The 22,136-nt window shown below is 45.3% G+C and overlaps 1 pseudogene; it reads right to left on the reverse strand.

Moving 5' to 3' along the window:
- The window catches only part of LOC119352756, a 46,508-nt pseudogene extending 29,605 nt beyond the window's left edge, over positions 1-16,903 (reverse strand).
- Positions 16,904-22,136: the final 5,233 nt, after the last annotated feature.

Consider the following 22,136-nt stretch of genomic DNA (forward strand, 5'->3'; position numbering starts at 1 on the left):
TGGAGGTGACAAAGAGCTCACCGTAAAAGGTTACATTGATGCAAGCTTTGACACTGATCTGGACGATTCTAAATCGCAAACCGGATACGTGTTTACATTAAACGGTGGAGCTGTCAGTTGGTGCAGTTCTAAACAAAGCGTCGTAGCGGGATCTACATGTGAAGCGGAATACATAGCTGCTTCGGAAGCAGCGAACGAAGGAGTCTGGATGAAGGAGTTCATATCCGATCTAGGTGTCATACCTAGTGCATCGGGTCTAATGAAAATCTTTTGTGACAATACTGGTGCAATTGCCTTGGCAAAGGAATCCAGATTTCACAAAAGGACCAAGCACATCAAGAGACGCTTCAATTCCATCTGGGATCTAGTCCAGGTGGGAGACATAGAGATTTGCAAGATACATACGGATCTGAATGTTGTAGACCCGTTGACTAAGCCTCTTCCACGAGCAAAACATGATCAGCACCAAGGCTCCATGGGAGTTAGAATCATTACAGTGTAATCTAGATTATTGACTCTAGTGCAAGTGGGAGACTGAAGGAAATATGCCCTAGAGGCAATAATAAAGTTATTATTTATTTCCTTATATCATGATAAATGTTTATTATTCATGCTAGAATTGTATTAACCGGAAACATAATACATGTGTGAATACATAGACAAACAGAGTGTCACTAGTATGCCTCTACTTGACTAGCTAGTTAATCAAAGATGGTTATGTTTCCTAACCATGAACAAAGAGTTGTTATTTGATTAACGAGGTCACATCATTAGTTGAATGATCTGATTGACATGACCCATTCCATTAGCTTAGCACCCGATCGTTTAGTATGTTGCTATTGCTTTCTTCATGACTTATACATGTTCCTATGACTATGAGATTATGCAACTCCCGTTTGCCGGAGGAACACTTTGTGTGCTACCAAACGTCACAACGTAACTGGGTGATTATAAAGGAGCTCTACAGGTGTCTCCAATGGTAGATGTTGGGTTGGCGTATTTCAAGATTAGGATTTGTCACTCCAATTGTCGGAGAGGTATCTCTGGGCCCTCTCGGTAATGCACATCACATAAGCCTTGCAAGCATTGAAACTAATGGGTTAGTTGCGGGATGATGTATTACGGAACGAGTAAAAGAGACTTGCCGGTAACGAGATTGAACTAGGTATTGGATACCGACGATCGAATCTCGGGCAAGTAACATACCGATGACAAAGGGAACAACGTATGTTGTTATGCAGTCTGACCGATAAAGATCTTCGTAGCATATGTAGGAGCCAATATGGGCATCCAGGTCCCGCTATTGGTTATTGACCGGAGATGTGTCTCAGTCATGTCTACATTGTTCTCGAACCGTAGGGTCCGCACGCTTAACGTTACGATGACAGTTATTATGAGTTTATGCATTTTGATGTACCGAAGTTAGTTCGGAGTCCCGGATGTGACCATGGACATGACGAGGAGTCTCGAAATGGTCGAGACATAAAGATTGATATATTGGAAGCCTATGTTTGGATATCGGAAGTGTTCCGGGTGAAATCGGGATTTTACCGGAGTACCGGGAGGTTACCGGAACCCCCCGGGAGCCATATGGGCCTTAGTGGGCTTTAGTGGAAAAGAGAAGGGGCAGCCCTAGATGGGCCGCGCCCCCCTCCCCTAGTCCTATTAGGACAAGGAGAGGTGGCCGGCCCCCTCTCTCTCTTCCCCCTCGGGGAATCCTATTCCAATTAGGATTAAGGGGGGGGGGAGTCCTACTCCCGGTAGGAGTAGGACTCCTCCTGCGCCCTCCTCCTGGCCGGCCGCCCCCTCCCCCTTGGCTCCTTTATATACAGGGGCAAGGGGGCACCTCTAGACACACAAGTTGATCCTTGAGATCATTCCTTAGCCGTGTGCGGTGCCCCCTGCCACCATATTCCACCTCGATCATATTGTAGCGGTGCTTAGGCAAAGCCCTGCGACGGTAGAACATCAAGATCATCACCACACCGTCGTGCTGACGAAACTCTTCCCCGATGCTTTGCTGGATTGGAGCCCGGGGATCGTCATCGAGCTGTACGTGTGCTAAGAACTCGGAGGTGCCGGAGTAATGGTGCTTGGATCGGTCGGATCGGGAAGACGTACGACTACTTCCTCTATGTTGCGTCAACGCTTTCGCAGTCGGTCTGCGTGGGTACATAGACAACACTCTCCCCACTCGTTGCTATGCATCACCATGATCTTGCGTGTGCGTAGGAAAATTTTGAAATTACTATGTTCCCCAACAGTTGTATAAGATGATCATGTTTTGTTGAAGTTATCGGCAACTGGCAGAAGCCTTATGGTTGTCTCTTTATTGCATAAGATGCAAGCGCCAAATAATTGCTTTACTTTATCGCTATGCGATAGCAATAGTTGCAAGAGCAATTGTTGGCGAGACGACCATGTAACGACACATTGATATAGATCAAGATGATGAAGATCATGGTGTCATGCCGGTGACGATAGAGATCATGACAGTACTTTGGAGATGGAGATCAAAGGCGCAAGATGATCATGGCCATATCATGTCACATATATTGATTGCATGTGATGTTTATCTTTTATGCATCTTATCTTGCTTTGATTGACGGTAGCATTATAAGATGATCTCTCACTAAATTTCAAGATATAAGTGTTCTCCCTGAGTATGCACCGTTGCCAAAGTTCGTCGTGCCCAGACACCACGTGATGATCGGGTGTGATAAGCTCTACGTCCATCTACAACGGGTGCAAGCCAGTTTTGCACATGCAGGATACTCAGGTTAAACTTGACGAGCCTAGCATATGCAGATATGGCCTCGGAACACTGAGACCGAAAGGTCGAGCATGAATCATATAGTAGATATGATCAACATAACGATGTTCACCATTGAAAACTACTCCATCTCACGTGATGATCGGTTATGGTTTAGTTGATTTGGATCACGCGATCACTTAGAGGATTAGAGGGATGTCTATCTAAGTGGGAGTTCTTAAGTAATTTAATTAATTGAACTTTAATTTATCATGAACTTAGTCCTGGTAGTATTAGCATATCTATGTTGTAGATCAATAGCTCGCGTTGTTGCTTCCCTATGTTTTATATATGTTCCTAGAGAAAACTAAGTTGAAAGATGTTAGTAGCAAAGATGCGGATTGGATCCGTGATCTGAGGATTATCCTCATTGCTGCACAGAAAAATTATGTCCTTGATGCACCGCTAGGTGACAGACCTATTGCAGGAGCAGATGCAGACGTTATGAACGTTTGGCTAGCTCAATATGATGACTACTTGATAGTTTAGTGCACCATGCTTAATGGCTTAGAATCGGGACTTCAAAGACGTTTTGAACGTCATGGACCATATGAGATGTTCCAGGAGTTGAAGTTAATATTTCAAGCAAATACCCGAGTTGAGAGATATGAAGTCTCCAACAAGTTCTATAGCTAAAAGATGGAGGAGAATCGCTCAACTAGTGAGCATGTGCTCAGATTGTCTGGGTACTACAATCGCTTGAATCAAGTGGGAGTTAATCTTCCAGATAAGATAGTGATTGACAGAATTCTCTAGTCACCATCACCAAGTTAGTAGAACTTTGTGATGAACTATAATACGCAAGGGATAACGGAAACAACTCCCAAGCTCTTCGTGATGCTGAAATCAACGAAGGTAGAAATCAAGAAAAACATCAAGTGTTGATGGTTTTTTTGACTGGTGACTGTAGGGAAAAACCCCCACAGCATGTCGAAACTTTATTAGCAAGGTAGAGCTAGAACAAGTACAAGAGGGATTACAAGAGGTAATCAAGCTAAACTAAAAAAGGAAGGAAAAAAACAGAAACAAGGAGCCTCAAGGCGGAAGAAAAGAGATCCATTTAAGGAGATCATCCTTATAAGCAGGCTTGATCCTATATTGCATTAAAGAAATATCATGTAGAAAAGCTGCTCTCCATTTATTGAATCCATCAAGTGTTGATGGTTGACAAGATCACTAGTTTCAAGAAAAGGGCAAAGGGAAGAAGGGGAACTTCAAAAGAACGGCAAGCAAGTTGCTACTCATGTGAAGAAGCCCAAATCTGATCCTAAGCCTGAGACTAAGTGCTTCTACTGCAAAGGGACTAGTGACTGGAAGCGGAACTACCCCAAGAATTTGGCGGATAAGAAGGATGGAAAAGTGAACAAAGGTATATTGGATATACATGTTATTGATGTGTACTTTACTAGTGTTTATAGCAACCCCTCGGTATTTGGTACTGGTTCAGTTGCTAAGAGTAGTAACTCGAAACGGGAGTTGCAGAATAAACAGAGACTAGTTAAGGGTGAAGTGACGATGTGTGTTGGAAGTGGTTCCAAGATTGATATGATCATCATCACACACTCCCTATACTTTCAGGATTAGTGTTGAACCTAAATAAGTGTTATTTGGTGTTTGCGTTGAGCATGAATATGATTTGATCATGTTTATTGTAATACGGTTATTCATTTAGGCAAAAGAATAAATTGTTGTTCTGTTTACATGAATAAAACCTTATATGGTTACACACCCAATGAAAATGGTTCATTGGATCTCGATCGTAGTGATACACATATTCATAATATTGAAACCAAAAGATGCAAAGTTAATAATGATAGTGCAACTTATTTGTGGCACTGCCGTTAAGGTCATATTGGTGTAAAGCGCATGAAGAAACTCCATGCTGATGGGTTTTTGGAATCACTTGATTATGAATCACTTGATGCTTGCGAACCATGCCTCATGGGCAAGATGACTAAAACGCCATTCTCTGGAACAATGGAGCGAGCAACTGACTTATTGGAAATAATACATACTGGTGTATGCGATCCGATGAGTGTTGAGGCTCGCGGCGGGTATCGTTATTTTCTGACCTTCACAGATGATTTAAGTAGATATGGGTATATCTACTTGATGAAACATAAGTCTGAAACATTTGAACAGTTCAAAGAATTTCAGAGTGAAGTGGAAAATCATCGTGACAAGAAGATAAGGTTTCCACTATCTGATCGCGGAGACGAATATTTGAGTTACGAGTTTGGTCTTCAATTAAAACAATATGGAATAGTTTCACAAATTCATGCCACCTGGAACACCACAGCATAATGGTGTGTCCGAACGTCATAACCGTACTTTATTGGATATAGTGCAATCTATGATGTTTCTTACCGATTTACCACTATCATTTTGGGGTTATGCATTAAAGACAGCTGCATTCACGTTTAAAAGGGCACCATCTAAGTCCGTTGAGACGACACAATCTGAACTGTGGTTTGGCAAGAAACCAAAGTTGTCGTTTCTTAAAGTTTGGGATTGTGATGCTTATATGAAAAGGTTTCATCCTGATAAGCTCAAAACCAAATCGGAGAAATATGTCTTCATAGGATACCCAAAGGAAACTGTTGGGTACACCTTCTATCACAGATCCGAAGGCAAGACATTCGTTGCTAAGAATGGATCCTTTCCAGAGAAGGAGTTTGTCTCGAAAGAAGTGAGTGGGAGGAAAGTAGAAAACTTGATAAGGTAATTGTACCTTCTCCCTTATTGGAAAATAGTTCATCACAGAAATCTGTTCCTGTGACTACTACACCAATTAGTGAGGAAGCTAATGATGATGATCATGTAACTTCAGATCAAGTTACTACCGAATCTCGTAGGTAAACCAGAGTGAGATCCACACCAGAGTGGTACGGTAATCCTGTTCTAGAAGTCATGTTACTAGACCATGACGAACTTGCGAACTATGAGGAAGCGATGGTGAGCCCAGATTCCGCGAAATGGTTTGAGGCCATGAAATCTGAGATAGGATCCATGTATGAGAACAAAGTGTGGACTTTGGTGGACTTGCCCGAGGATCGGCAAGCCATTGATAATAAATGGATCTTCAAGAGGAAGACAGACACGGATAGTAGTGTTACTATCTACAGAGCTAGAATTGTCGCAAAAGGTTTTCGACAAGTTCAAGGTGTTGACTACGATGAGAGTTTCTCACTCGTATCTATGCTTAAGTCTGTCCGAATCATGTTAGCAATTGCCGCATTTTATGAAATCTGGCAAATGGATAAACAAAACTGCATTCCTTAATGGATTTATTAAAGAAGAGTTGTATGTGATGCAACAAGATGGTTTTGTCAATCCTAAAGGTGCTAACAAAATATGCAAGCTCCAGCGATCCATTTATGGACTGGTGCAAGCATCTCGGAGTTGGAATATACGCTTTGATGAGTTGATCAAAGCATATAGTTTTATACAGACTTGCGGTGAAGCCTGTATTTACAAGAAAGTGAGTGGGAGCACTACAACATTTCTGATAAGTATATGTGAATGACATATTGTTGATCGGAAATAATGTAGAATTATTCTGTAAAGCATAAAGGAGTGTTTGAAAGGAGTCTTTCAAAGAAAGACTTCGGTAAAGCTGCTTACATATTGAGCTTCAAGATCTATAGAGATAGATCAAGACGCTTGACAAGTTTTTTCAATGAGTACATACCTTGACAAGATTTTGAAGTAGTTCAAATGGAGCAGTCAAAGAAAGAGTTCTTGCTTGTATTACAAGGTGTGAAGTTGAGTAAGACTCAAAGTCCGACCACGGAAGAAGATAGAAAGAGAATGAAAGTCATTCCCTATGCCTTGGCCATAGGTTCTATAAAGTATGTCATGCTGTGTACCAGATCTATTGTATACCCTGCACTGATTTGGCAAGGAAGTACAATAGTGATCTAGGAGTAGATCACTGGACAACGGTCAGAATTATCCTTAGTGAAATAAGGATATGTTTCTCGATTATGGACGTGACAAAAAGGTTCGTCGTAAAGGGTTACGTCAATGCAAGTTTTTGACACTGATCCAGATGATTCTAAGTCTCAATCTGGATACATATTGAAAGTGGGAGCAATTAGCTAGAGTAGCTCCGTGCAGAGCATTGTAGACATAGAATTTTGCAAAATACATACGGATCTGAATTTGGCAGGCCCGTTGACTAAATTTCTCTCACAAGCAAAACATGATCACTCCTTGGGTGTTAATCACATAGCGATGTGAACTAGATTATTGAATCTAGTAAACCCTTTAGGTGTTAGTCACATGGATATGTGAACCAATCACATAAGGATGTGAACTATTGGTGTTAATCACATAGCGATGTGAACTAGATTATTGACTCTAGTGCAAGTGGGAGACTGAAGGAAATATGCCCTAGAGGCAATAATAAAGTTATTATTTATTTCCTTATTTCATGATAAATGTTTATTATTCATGCTAGAATTGTATTAACCGGAAACATAATACATGTGTGAATACATAGACAAACAGAGTGTCACTAGTATGCCTCTACTTGACTAGCTCGTTAATCAAAGATGGTTATGTTTCCTAACCATGGACAAAGAGTTGTTATTTGATTAACGGGATCACATCATTAGATGAATGATCTGATTGACATGACCCATTCCATTAGCTTAGCACCCGATCGTTTAGTATGTTGCTATTGCTTTCTTCATGACTTATACATGTTCCTATGACTATGAGATTATGCAACTCCCGTTTGCCGGAGGAACACTTTGTGTGCTACCAAACGTCACAATGTAACTGGGTGATTATAAAGGAGCTCTACAGGTGTCTCCAAAGGTACATGTTGGGTTGGCGTATTTCGAGATTAGGATTTGTCACTCCGATTGTCGGAGAGGTATCTCTGGGCCCTCTCGGTAATGCACATCACTTAAGCCTTGCAAGCATTGCAGCTAATGAGTTAGTTGCGGGATGATGTATTACGGAACGAGTAAAGAGACTTGCCGGTAACGAGATTGAACTAGGTATTGGATACCGACGATCGAATCTCAGGCAAGTAACATACCGATGACAAAGGGAACAACGTATGTTGTTATGCGGTCTAACCGATAAAGATCTTCGTAGAATATTTAGGAGCCAATATGGGCATCCAGGTCCCGCTATTTGTTATTGACCGGAGACGTGTCTCGGTCATGTCTACATTGTTCTCGAACCGTAGGGTCCGCACGCTTAAGGTTTCGATGACAGTTACATTATGAGTTTATGAGTTTTGATGTACCGAAGGAGTTCGGAGTCCCAGATGAGATCGGGGACATGGCGATGAGTCTCGAAATGGTCGAGACGTAAAGATCGATATATTGGACGACTGTATTCGGACTTCGGAAAGGTTCCGAGTGATTCGGGTATTTTTCGGAGTACCGGAGAGTTACGGGAATTCGCCGGGAGAAGTATTGGGCCTTATTGGGCCATACGGGAAAGAGAGAGGGGCTGCCCAGGGCAGGCCGCGCGCCCCCCAAGGCCTAGTACGAATTGGACTAGGGGGAGGGGCTGCGCCCCTCCTTCCTTCCCTTCTCCCTTCCCCTTCCTTGCCTCCTACTTCTAATACATGGAAGGACTCCTAGTTGGACTAGGAAAGGGGGAATCCTACTCCCGGTGGGAGTAGGACTCCCCTAGGGCGCGCCATAGAGAGGGCCGGCCCTCCCCTCCTCCACTCCTTTATATACGGGGGCAGGGGGCACCCCATAGACACACAAGTTGATCTTCGTGATCGTTCCTTAGCCGTGTGCGGTGCCCCCCTCCACGATATTACACCTCGGTCATATTGTAGCGGTGCTTAGGCGAAGCCCTGCGACGGTTGAACATCAAGATCGTCACCACGCCGTCATGCTGATGGAACTCCTCCCCGAAGCTTTGCTGGATCGGAGCCCGGGGAGCATCATCGAGCTGAACATGTGCCAAGAACTCGGAGGTGCCGGAGTAACGGTGCTTGGATCGGTTGGACTGGGAAGACATACGACTACTTCCTCTACGTTGCGTCAACGCTTCCGCTTCAGTCTACGAGGGTACGTAGACCACACTCTCCCCTCTCGTTGCTATGCATCACCATGATCTTGCGTGTGCGTAGGAATTTTTTTGAAATTACTACGTTCCCCAACAGCACCATGGTGGGCAAAATGCCTTTCGTCACCTGGCTCGAAGGCTCCTATGTGGAGACCATTAAGGGGTAGCAATCGGGGTGGTTCTACATCACCGAGCCGTGTGACACCAACTGGATGGCGGCCCCCAAATTTCGATCCGGAATCCCCACGCTGCTCACTTCCTGGAAAGAGAAGGGGCTGTCCTGGGGTTCCTCGGTAGAGCTGACCGGACTCCAGACCTGTATCCGGAACATGATGAGCAAGAAAATCAAGCTCGTCAACGTGGTCCAGGTCATGCTCTTCCGCCGGATCCTCCCGTGTCAACGACGGGCGTTCAATCTGTGGGAGTTCGACCCGGCCAAGCACCAGACGCTGCGAGAGCTCTTCGACACGACGCACAAGGACGTCTGGAAGGCGCTGTTCAAGGGCGCCGAGATACCTCCTCCCCTTACCGAGGACCGCGGACTCAGCGCAAAGCGCCATGCCAATCTAGTAAGTTTTTATATTTCATAGGATATTTATTTGCCCCAGTTTAATTATGTGCGGGATCTAAGCTTCCATGCCATTAACATGACTGGGTAGAGATAGCGGAGCAGCTCGATTGCCCAACCCCCTGCCTGAAGATCCTGCAGACGCTCTCCTAACGGAGATGCTGGCTCCGACGCCTTACGAGGTGCCGGTGAAGAAGACCAAGAAGAAGGCCACGGGGACCCGAAAGGGTCTCCGGCGCAAGGTCATATCAGACTCATCGTCCGATGACTCCGACGCGCACTCCTCCCACGAAAACGAGGAGGAGGAAGAGAAAAGTTCTCCCCCAGCCGGGGGAGACAAGAAAAGGAAGGCCGCCCCAACCGGGAGGCCGAAGGGTCCAAGAAGGGAAGGACCCTCCTTCCGGACTGCTCCACGACGGCCGCCTACATCAGCGACGAGTGGCTACCCAGGGTCAAGCCCCTGGCGAAGTCGTAAGTATCCGGATACCATAGTAATTCATGGCATGTTTTATTGCTACTTCTCCTCATGCCGAACATGATTATGTAGTCCGTCCCGAGCTCATCTCAACGTATCTTCGTCGGACAGCTCTTTGGACTCGTCGGATATGAATAGCGGTTCTCTTCCGACCGCCTTCACCCCTTGCCCTACGGACAATGTCGAGGTGTTGTCTCGAAAGGCAGCGAGCCGAGGGGAGGTGGTCCTGGGGGCGCCTCGAGGCGACCTTCCGGACCCTGGGCGCAAAGGGAGCAAGACTCCTACGGGCTCCGAGTTCGGTCCCCAGCCGAACACTGCACCGGAACGTTCAATGGTTCCGGACTCCGGCAGGCGATCCCCCGTTAAGGGGGGCAAGCCGCCCGTGCCGGTGGCCTCTGCCCATCCAGAGGCACCGGACAACTTGCCGGAAGCGCTTCGCGGCGCTTCCATCGATGAAGAGCACCGCACTATCACGAGTGCGGTGATCGAGAAGGTTCAGTCCGCCAAAAACGGACTGACCGAAACTTGTGCCAGCCTCCTAACAGGCTTTGAGGTAAGCAATCAAAATATAAGGAAATATTACCGCATAGACAGTAGCCCCTGATGCTCTGTTTGGCGTTCGCGAAGAAAGGCCGAATAGAGGATCAAATAATGACTCAGGAGTCTAATCAGAATATGTCTATGTGCATGTGTAGGCTTCACTGTTGGCCGCTGCCGCACGTACTACGGAGGTCTCTGCACTAAAGCAGGACCTGGAGCGGTCCGAGGACGAGCTCGGCCTTACCAAGACGCAGCTCGAGGAGAGCAAAGGTAAGCAATACCTTGTCTATACATTAAAAAGAAGTTCAGTTGTAAAGTAATAGGATCATCATGAATTTGCCAGGGGCCACGACCGAGGTGGCGACCCTGAAGAAGGCGTTGTCCGAGGCCAAAGATAAAGCGGCCAAGGAGCGCATTGAGCGGGAAAAGCAAGAAGCCCGGGTAGGCGAGGTGCAGCAAGAGCTCGAGGCTCTTGCCAAAAAACATGAGTCCTTGGAGCTTGACTCTAAGACGTGAGAGTCCGAGCTTATGAAGGTGCTCGAAAGCGCTCGGAGCGCCAAGGCTGAAGCCCACAAGGCCCTCCAGGAGATTGATGCGGTGAAGAAGATAGCAGCGGGTAAGGCATTCATTATGCAAAGCAAGCATGTGAAGGAAACTTTCCTTTTACTTACCCAAGTTTAGAGCTCTCCAGGAGCGTCCGCAGATCTTCCCCATAGTGTACTGGATGCCGCGGAGTTTTACCGAGCTGAGGAGGGGAGCTCGACGGAAAAGTTGTTCTGGTCTCAGTATACTGGGACCGAACACTCAATGCCCTTGAGCGACCAGCTGAAGCAATTGGTCGAGCTTCACAAAGCGGCTGAACAGGCCATGAAGGGTCTTATAGTCCGGATGTGGCCTGGCGAGCCCCTGCCCGGCAGCTACTTCGGTCTGGTGAGGCAACTTGTGGATGCCTGCCCACGGCTTGAAGTCATAAAGCGGTCCGTCTGCATCGAGGGTGCGCGCAGGGCTTTTGCCTGGGCGAAGGTGCACTGGGCGAAGCTGGACGCCGTGAAGCTGGTGAAGGAGGGGCCGCCGGAGGGCAAGGAGCATCGCTGCCTCGAAATGTATTATGACAATGTCCTGAAGGGTTCCCGCCTTGTGGCAGATGAATGTGCCAGAGATGTAATTTTTGAATGAACATGCTTATGTGATCCTGTTTATTTGAAACGAGTTCATTTGCACCATGCAACGCTTTTTGAATTTAAAATATTACCTTCTGTGCGGCCGTTTATGAAATCTGAGAGTTGGCCAGTCGTCGGCTTCTACCCCCATCTACCTAGTACTGGGGTGTTCGGGATAAACCTGAGCATTCTTTATCCCAATTTTGGGTCCTTCGAGGGAGGTCTTCAGCACAACGAACCAGGCAATCAGACTATAAGGCTTTATCACTCTCACTTAGCCATAGAAGTCTACAATTTTAAATTTTGGCGAAGCCCCTAGTATTCGGAAGGCCGAATTTGGGGCGCTATATATGCCTAAGTCGGGCAAGGACGACTCCTCGCCCGAAGCGGAAAAAGTCTTTAAGGACTTGAGACCTCTCGAACAGCGACCAACTCTCGCCTCATCATGACAGTCAGTTTTCGGCTTTCTCTACTGAGGTGCTCGTCCAGAAGAACCGGGACACAATCGCAGTAGTTCTCCCAGTGCTACCTTAGCCGATATAGCGGAACGTAAGGTACCAAAACATGAGAGCCGGGCAAACCCAACTATTGACCCAAGACATGATTCAGAGCTGATGCATATAATACTATAAGTTAGGGGTGCCGCACTGTCGAAAGTGTTCGGACTTCTCACGCTGTATTATGGGGTAAACGAAAAGCCCCTGGCGTACTGGCCGTACCAGAATGTACGGGTGCAAGTTGTTGAAATGAACATATAAGAAAAAATGGATAATGCAATAATAGACTAATGCTATGCATTGTTATTTAAATAATATGTCGAAGCGTATTGATAAGAGTAGTGCAATAAGCAAGAAATAGGACTATTTGACATGTCCAATCCAAGGGCAAGCTGCGTATGGGAAGTAAAAAGTGGATATATCGATTGTTATTAGAGACCACCTGGGGGTTCCCTTGTACGTCTTAGATTCTTGCCTCCTTGGTTGTTCCTTCCCGTAATGTGTCCGGCAATCATACTGCCGGAAAGGGCTTCCAGAGAGTAAGGTCCTGAAAGAGAAAAAATGATAAAGGTATGCAGCCCCTAGTGCGGTTAAGCCGCATTGCGGGAAGTGCCCTGATCGTGCCCCCGCCTATGCCCATGGTATTTTGAGTGCGTAGTTATGTACGCGCGGCACGGAGTTCATCGCTTGACTGGGACTGGGACGGGGGCCGGATTGCTAGGCGAGCTCTGAACGTGCCAGGCGATCCTGTTGCAGTTTACTCCGGACTCGCTTGACGGTGTCCGGGGGCTGTATCGCCAAATTGGTGGTTTGCCTTAAAAGGCTGCTTTGTGCTTCTGCTGCGAAGGCCGCAGTGTGCTCTTCCGTGCGGAGCGAGCGTTCTGAGTTTCCATTGACTGTTATGACCCCCTAGGTCCTGGCATCTTGAGCTTGAGGTATGCGTAATGCGGTACCGAATTGAATTTTGCAAATGCGGTTCGCCCGAGCAGTGCGTGATAGCCACTGCGGAATGGGACGATATCGAAGATTAACTCCTCGCTTCGGAAGTTGTCCGGAGATCCGAAGACCACTTCCAGTGTGATTGAGCCCGTGTAATGGGCCTCTACACCTGGGATGACGCCCTTAAAGGTGGTTTTGGTGGGTTTGATCCTTGAGGGATCAATACCCATTTTGCGCACTGTATCCTGATATAGCAGGTTCAGGCTGCTGCCGCCGTCCATAAGGACTCTAGTGAGGTGAAATCCGTCGATGATGGGGTCTAGGACCAGTGCGGCGGATCCGCCATGACAGATACTAGTACGGGGTGGTCCCTGCGATCAAATGTGATCGGACAAGCGGACCATGGGTTGAACTTTGGGGCGACGGGCTCCATCGCATAGACGTCCCTTAGTGCACGCTTCCGTTCCCTCTTGGGAATGTGGGTTGCATATATCATGTTCACTGTCTTCACTTGTGGGGGGAACCTCTTCTGTCCTCCCGTTTTCGGCGGTCGGGGTTCTTCCTCATCATCACTATGCAGCCCCTTGTCCTTGTTTCGGCATTTAACTTGCCGGCCTGCTTGAACACCCAGCATTCTCTATTGGTGTGATTGGCTGGCTTATCAGGGGTGCCGTGTATTTGACACGAGCGATCGAGTATGCAATCCAAACTGGACGGGCCCGGAGTACTTCTTTTGAATGGCTTTTTCTGCCGACCGGATTTAGAGCCTCTGAACCCGGCATTGACTGCCGGATCATCGGTGTTATCACCATTGTTGCGGCGCTTTTGTCTGTTACGACGTGGTCTACCGTTGGCATTTTTGGTATCCGAAGTGCCCGGATTCCTTGATGTTTTGTTGCTGCGAGCCAGCCAACTATCCTCGCCCATGCAAAAGCGGGTCATGAGTGTCGTGAGGGCTGGCATAGACTTCGGCTTCTCCTAGCCGAGGTGCCGGGCGAGCCACTCATCACGGATGTTATGCTTGAATGCCGCTAAGGCCTCTGCATCCGGACAATCGACAATTTGGTTTTTCTTAGTCAGGAACCGTGTCCAGAATTGCCTGGCCGATTCCCCGGGCTGCTGAGTTATATGGCTCAAGTCATTAGCATCCGGTGGTCGCACATAAGTGCCTTGGAAGTTGTCAAGGAATGCGTCTTCCAAATCCTCCCAACTGCCGACGGAGTCTGCTGGCAAGCTATTTAGCCAATGCCGAGCTGGTCCTTTGAGTTTTACTGGGAGGTACTTGATGGCATGCAGATCATCACCGCAAGCCATGTGGATATGGAGGAGAAAATCCTCAATCCATACAGCAGGATCTATTGTACCATCATACGATTCGATATTTACGGGTTTAAAACCCTCTGGGAATTCGTGATCCATAACTTCATCAGTGAAGCATAGGGGGTGTGCGGCGCCTCTGTGCTGGGCTATATTACGACACAGTTCAAATGAGTCTTGTCTGCTGTGTTCGGTCCGGCTGAATTTACTTTTAGTGTATCCGGCGTGATGGTCATCGTCGCGCGTTGGCGCGCGCCCCCTTGACCCGTATACCGACCTTGCATGTTTTTCCCTGCTTTCCAATACGTCTCGCAGGTCCCGTGTTTTGCCCTGGGCCTTGGTATTTTTGTTTGAGTGGCGGCGGGGTGCAGCCTTGCAGGCTGGACCTCAGGCTGGAACGCCTCTCTGGCTCAGCCACGAGGTGGCCGGTCAGCCGCATTGTACACTGGTGATGTAGGTTTCAATGCTTCCTCCTCGAGTTGAGGTAGCAACCTGCGCTTTAGGAAACTCTTGGAGGGGCGCTTGAGTTCGTATTCCTCGGCCGCAAGGACTTCGGTCCATCTATCTGCTAGCAGATCTTGATCAGCTTGAAGCTGTTGTTGCTTTTTCTTCAAGCTATTTGCTGTGGCCATAAGCCTACGCTTGCAGCGCTCCTGCTCGATGGGATCCTCAGGCACGATAAATTCTTCATCACCGAGGCTCACCTCGTCTTCGGAGAGAGGCATGTAATTGTACCCCTCCGATTCTCCATCTGCTGCCCGCTCTGGAGGGTTAGCTTGTTCGCTCTAAATCGAGCTGGGGGGGGGATTGTTATCGTCTTCGGCACTATCTGGAGTGTTATTATCTCTTGTGCCGGTATCACTAATTTTGCTATGGCGGGACTTAGAGCGGCGCCGCTGACGTCGGCGCTTGGGTTGCTTCTCGGAAGGGTCATCCCTCGCTGTCTCGTCGCCATTGTTTTCTTTGGGGGTATCCACCATGTATATATCATATGATGAGGTGGCGGTCCAGCGCCCTGTGGGCGGTGGTTCCTGTTTGTCTCCTGCATTGTCGTCCATACCGTCGATGTCTTCGGAGTCGAAGTCGAGCATGTCGGTTAAATCATCGATAGTGGCTACTAAGTGGGTGGTGGGTGGGGAGCGAATTTCTTCGTCGTCCGCATCCCATCCTAGCCAGACATAGTTCGGCCAAGGTTCTCCTAACAGAGAGAGAGACCTTAATGAATTTAGCACGTCGTCGAAAGGCGAGTGGTGAAAGATATCCGCGGAGGTAAACTCCATGATCGGTGCCCAATCGGATTCAATGGGCACGGATGCAGGCGGTTCGGAGCCCGTGGCCGGGGATGAATCCAGTGGTTTGGCAACACGGCTCTTGCAAGGGGTGAAGTCAGAATCTGGCTCTATCGCCACTAAGAGTGTGGCCTCCATGGTGGGGTCTATCCACCCATCCTCGATGGCACAATTTGCTCTGGATTAAGGGCCGAAGTAGTTGCAGATGCGATCTCTCGAACACTGTCCGATGGTAGAGCTAAATCATGATCGTCGTGATCGTGCGGCGCACCTGACATGGGCTCGAATCCGTCGAAGGTCAAGTCTCCGCGGATATCGGCAGTGTAGTTTAAGTTTCCGAACCTGACCTGATGGCCAGGGGCGTAGCTCTCGGTCTGCTCCAGATGGCCAAGCGAGTTGGCCTGCAGTGCGAAGCTGCTGAATATGAAGATCTGTCCGGGGAGGAAAGCCTCACCCTGGACCGCATCGTTACCGACGATCGAAGGAGCCATCCAGCCTTATGGTGACGGCACAGAGAAACTCTCAATGAAAGAACCAATGTCGGTGTCAAAACTGGCGGATCTCGGGTAGGGGTCCCGAACTGTGCGTTTGAGGTGGATGGTAACAGGAGGCAGGGGACACGATGTTTATCCAGGTTCGGGCCCTCTCGATGGAGGTAAAACCCTACGTCCTGCTTGATTGATCCTGATGATATGAGTATTACAAGAGTTGATCTACCACGAGATCGTAGAGGCTAAACCCTAGAAGCTAGCCTATGGTATGATTGTATGTTATCCTACAGACTAAACCCTCCGGTTTATATAGACACTGGAGGGGGCTAGGGTTACACAAAGTCGGTTACAAGGGAGGAGATCTACATATCCGTATTGCCAAGCGTGCCTTCCACGCCAAGGAGAGTCGCATCCGGACACGGGACGAAGTCTTCAATCTTGTATCTTCATAGTCCAATAGTCCGGCCAAAGGACATAGTCCGGCTGTCCGGAGACCCCCTAATCCAGGACTCCCTCAATGTCCATCTGAGAGAAGGCATAAAAGAGACGGCAAATAAGAATGGAATGGAATTCACTGAACTTACACATCCTCTTGAACTTCTCCTTGAGGTCGGCCATGTGGCCGCTCTTGGTGATCTTGAAGTAGTAGTCCGGGTTGTTGGCCTGGTACACGCATTTTGCCGGCTCGCCGTGCCGATCGCCAGCACCGTGGCAGGTCCCTCCGCCGGCTGCGCCTTCCTCACCTCCTCCACCGTCATGGTCGCCGCCATTGATCTCTACGTAAGCTACCAGCGGCTGACAAGCTAGCTAGTAGTTACCTCAACAGAGGCTCTGTGTGATGTCTAAGTTTGCGGGATAGAGCAGGAGGTAGATGAATGACAGATGCTGCGTGGTGATATAGGCATGGGGGGCGCACGACATATATACATGGGAATGGTGGCCACGGGGAGAAGGGGTTTGGTCAGTTGGACGGGAGGATGGATGGCCATGAATGCGGAGGTAGGAGATGCATGGATGGCGGGTCGACACATCTACACCAACCAATCCGGCCGAGTGCACACGCTTGAACCGGTCAGCTATTAACACATCAAGCTAATAGCTACCTCTTTCTAAAAAAATTCTAGCTAATAGTTCGGGGAGTGCGTAGGTGGAAGATGTGGTCGGCCACATCACCAACAAAACGACAATTGTCCAATATTTTCTCTATCCTCAACTACTATTGTATTCCAATGCCACAAGAGCAAAAAACCTACCGTGGTACTTAAGTTAGATTTTGAAAAGGCCTTTGACAAAATGGAACATGGCATGATCATGGATATTATGAGAAAGAGGGGTTTTGGTAACAAATGGTGTTCACGGATTCAGCAAATTATGAGCACTAGTACATCTGCTATCCTCCTAAATGGGGTCCCTGGGAACTACTCCCTCCATTCCAAAATATAGTGCGCCCGCGCTTCCCGAGGTGCAACTTTGACCATAAATTTAACCAATGAGACCAACTGCGGCGGGAGAAAAAAATTATATAATTGAAAACTTCTTTCGAATACGAATTCACTGATATAATTTTTGCTCCCGCCGCAATCGGTCTTGGTAGTTAAATTTACGGTCAAAGTTGAAACACGTGGATAGAGGAAGCACTACATTGTGGAATAGAGGGAGTACTTCAAGTGCAGAAGAGGGGTCAGACAAGGGGATCCTCTATCCCCACTTCTCTTTGTGCTTGCAGCTGATTTTTTTACAAACAATCATAAATGATGCAATGCAGAAAGGTCTGCTACAGCCTCCACTTCAGTTTGCTTCCTGCCCTGACTTCCCCATTCTGCAATATGCAGATGATACTTTGATCATTATGCCAGCATGTCCTCAACAACTTGAACAAATGCAACACTTGGTGCATCTATTCTCCCAAGCTTCTGGTCTCAAGGTCAATTACCACAAATCCAGTATGCTACCTCTGAATGTACCCGAGGACACAATGCAACACCTCTCAACCTTGTTGGGCTGTACTATTGGAACTTTTCCTTTCACTTACTTGGGCACACCTCTCAGTTTCACCAAACCAAGGATGGAATTTTTCATGTACCTGATTGAAAGAATATAGAACAGACTCAGTGGTTGCTCCCAATTCTTGAGTTATGATGGCAGACACCTCATGGTCAATGATGTCTTCTCCTCCCTACCCACCTTCATAATGAGTTGCATGCTCCTTTACAAAGGGATTATTGAGAAAATAGACAAATACCGGAGGCATATTTTCTGGAGAGGGAAAGATTTGGAAAAGAAAAATCCTCCTCTAGCTGCCTGGGATATGATATGTCGTCCAAAGGATAGAGGAGGCCTCGGAATTTTGAACATGTCCACACAAAATACATGCCTGCTACTGAAGATGGTTCATAAGTTCATTAATCATCATAACATACCCTGGGTGAATCTAGTATGGGAAGTATACTATCAGCAAGGCTTCCATACAAATCAGCTGCAACAATGTTCATTTTGGTGGAGAGACTGCATGAAGCTCTTCCCAATCTATAAGCATCACGCTTCTGTCAACATGAACAATGGCCAAACACTAGACTTTTGGAATGACACTTGGGATGGTACCCCCAAGACTGAACCCTGGCCTCATTTGCACTCTTTTGCTTGGAAGCAAAATATTTCTGTCGCTGACATTTATCATACAGAGGAACTTCCAGATCTCTTTCATCTACCACTGTCAGAGGAGGCCTATACACAGTTTCAAGCCCTCGAAGAACTTTGTCACAGACTTGAGCTCAATGATGGCCCGGACCATTGGCAATTACCAGCTGGAGCGCAACATTACACAGTCTCAAAGGTTTATAAAATCCTAATGCCTACAACCGATACTCTTCAAGTTTTGAGATGGCTATGGAGCACATGATGCCAACTCAAACACAAGATTCACTTCTGGCTATTGGTGAATGACAGGTTAAACACTTGAGCACTACTCCTACATAAAAACTTCTTTATACAGGATCATACTTGCGTCTTGTGCAGCATGCAGATCCTCGAAACAAGGACACACCTCTTCTTCACATGCCCTTTTGCAAAATTATGTTGGAACTACATCTGCCCAGCTTGGGCCCCTGCTGGACAAGGCATTCAAGAAGAAATTAATCAACTGAAGCAATTGCTAAATCTGCCATTCTCCCTGGAAATCATAATTCTGGGGACTTGGGCAATCTGGACCACCCGTAATGATTACATCTTCAAAAACATTACACCCAACCTATATGCATGCAGAAGAAAATTCAAAGAGGAAATCAAGTGGCTAACATTTAGAGCAAAGCGGAAAGAATACCATGGATTAGAAAACTGAGTGAAGGCTTTTGTTTGAGTTAACTGGTTGATAGTCCTACCCTATATGAAATGATACTCCTGTTGTTACTGCTGTTGTATTTTCTCTTTGTTTTCCTTGTTTTCCTAGGTTGTGCTTTTTCTGTATAGCTTATTTTCTTTTGCAAAGACCTTTTGTATCATTTATTTGAAAATCAATAAAAATACGCAACAGAGTCCTGCTGTTTCCCTAAAAAACTATTGTCTGAACAAATAAAGGAAAAAAATCAGGTTAATCATTAACAACTTAAAAGCACGGAAGATTCATAATAGAATGGTCAACGTAGTGTATCAAATTGTATAATTTATTTAGTTTTATAGCAGCAACTCATAATTGAGCTGATTGCTCCCTGTGACCACTTCGGGTATGGCTATAGTTACCTCATCCTTCAAATGTGCTTGCATGGAAAATTAAGCACGCACTCGTGTGCTTAACCTGTCCAGCCAGTTATGTGCTTGAATGGGTCAGCTATTACCACATCAAGCTAATAGCTACCTCTCAAAAAAATCTAGCTAATAGTTCGGGGAGTACGTAACGTAGGTGGAAGATGTGGTTAGCCACATCATGTACAAAAATACAACTGTTAAATATTTTCTCTATGCTTTCAGGACCTCGCTATGTGTTAGAGCATCACTACTCGTGAACCCCCATAGATATCATAATCTTTTCCATAGTAAGGATAATGATGACTTAGATTTAGATAATAAGAAAAAAATACCTACATGGCAAAAGGTGCAATAATAAATCTAAAAATAAATAAGAAAAGAACAAAAACAATGCTATGATCCAATAGAAAAATATAGTAGATGGAAAATTTGCATGTTACTAAAAAACACGTATAGGAATTTGCCGGTACAGTAAATAAACTACAAAGAAACAACATATTTTAATTTACTGTGGTTGTATAATATAAGTTGCCATGACAATAAAAGTCAAGTTGCTAGGGCAACAAGTTTTTAGTTTCCGATGATAATGGTGCAAAATTGAACTGTAAAATAAAACAAACTTGCCATTCCATTTAAAAAACAACTTCTATTCTCTTAGTAATAAAATGGTCTGCTTCTTGTTTTAGTTTTCATCACATAAAAATCACAAGAAGCAAATTGCCATGATGTAAATAAATCAAATTGCAATGGCATTATAAATAAACATTTCATGCCATTAAAAATAAAATTAGTGTGCTTTTAATTATAAAAAGGCCACGATTTAAAAGCTAACAAACATAAAATAGCTACGAAATAATAACAACTAAATATGAAAAGGTTTGTTCTACTCAAAATGCAAGCGATCATGGTGACAATTTTTCTTAGAAAAAGCAAAGATATCTACTGCCAAGTGATAACGTTGAAACAAGTCCAAATAATTGCCATGATTTTTCCCAAAGTTGTCACAGGAAAGCATTACCACTGTTTCTACAATTGCCATGGTTTGTAAAACAAGAATGTTCTGATTTTGCCAGAAACATTTTACGATAGGTACATCGTGTATAGAACTATTTTTCTTAGAAAGAAGCAAAAATATGTACATATTGCAACGATATTTTCTCTAAAATTTCCATCATGAAAAGGAAAGAGAAAAATATAATTTTTCCATCTTCCTAATAAAAATATGATCCTAGAAGTTAACATGTTTACAAAACAAAAAAAAAATCTATAAACTTGTCATGGGAATAATACAAATATGTATACAATTTGCCATGAAATATTTAAATTTGCGAAGTCACAAGTTGGAAAGAATTAATAAAATTGCCATGTCGACATTATGAAAATCATAAATTTGCAATGTTTGGAAAAGATGAATTTGCCATGTGACCAGTAGATTTTTTTTACAAACTTTGCAATGTGTAGAAAATGATTTTTTGTTGAAACATGCAAAAAAAAGTATGTAAAATTGCCATGTGCGAAAGTAGAAAAACATTTCCAAAAATGCCATGGGAAAGTGATTATTTTTGTAAAGTTTGCTATGGGAGCATTAAAAAAATACCTAAGTTTTCCACATATGAAAAACAAAAGTGTTATGAATTTTCCATAGGACATGGAGAAAATATTTCTCAATTTGCCATGTGAAAACAGCTTAAGATGTGAACACTACTAAAAACGTTTAAATTTGCCATGTGAAAAGTTTAAAATTGGTAAATATGCCATGTGTACAATTACTAAATAGTAAGAAATTGCCATGATTTAGAGGAACAAAAAGGCCTAAATTAGCCATGTGAATAAGAAGAAGAAACTTAACTAAAAAGTGTGACTTTATGGAAAAAATTGTTATCTACAAATTACCATACGAACAATTCAAAACCATTCCTACATTTTGCCATGTAAATTATGTACAATTTTACATTGGATATTTCTTATATTTTTCGTGTTTACAAAAGCAAAATTTCTTAGAAGTTGCCATGTAACATGGTGCAAATATTTACCGTGGTCCATCGCTCCACTACAAAATGCCCCCCCCCCCCCTCCAAAAAATAGAGCTTCTCCTTAATATATGGAGGGAAAATAATAATTTGGCATGTTATCTTCAATAAACATGCCACAGTGTATATAATGAATTATCCATAGACATAGGGAAAATTTGCCATGGTACCAAAATAAGAATTGCCATGTTATGTCAAAAGAAATGCAATAGTGTACATAATAGATAGTTCA

This window comes from Triticum dicoccoides, chromosome 2A (assembly GCF_002162155.2).
Source record: "Triticum dicoccoides isolate Atlit2015 ecotype Zavitan chromosome 2A, WEW_v2.0, whole genome shotgun sequence".
NCBI classification, from domain to species: domain Eukaryota; kingdom Viridiplantae; phylum Streptophyta; class Magnoliopsida; order Poales; family Poaceae; genus Triticum; species Triticum dicoccoides.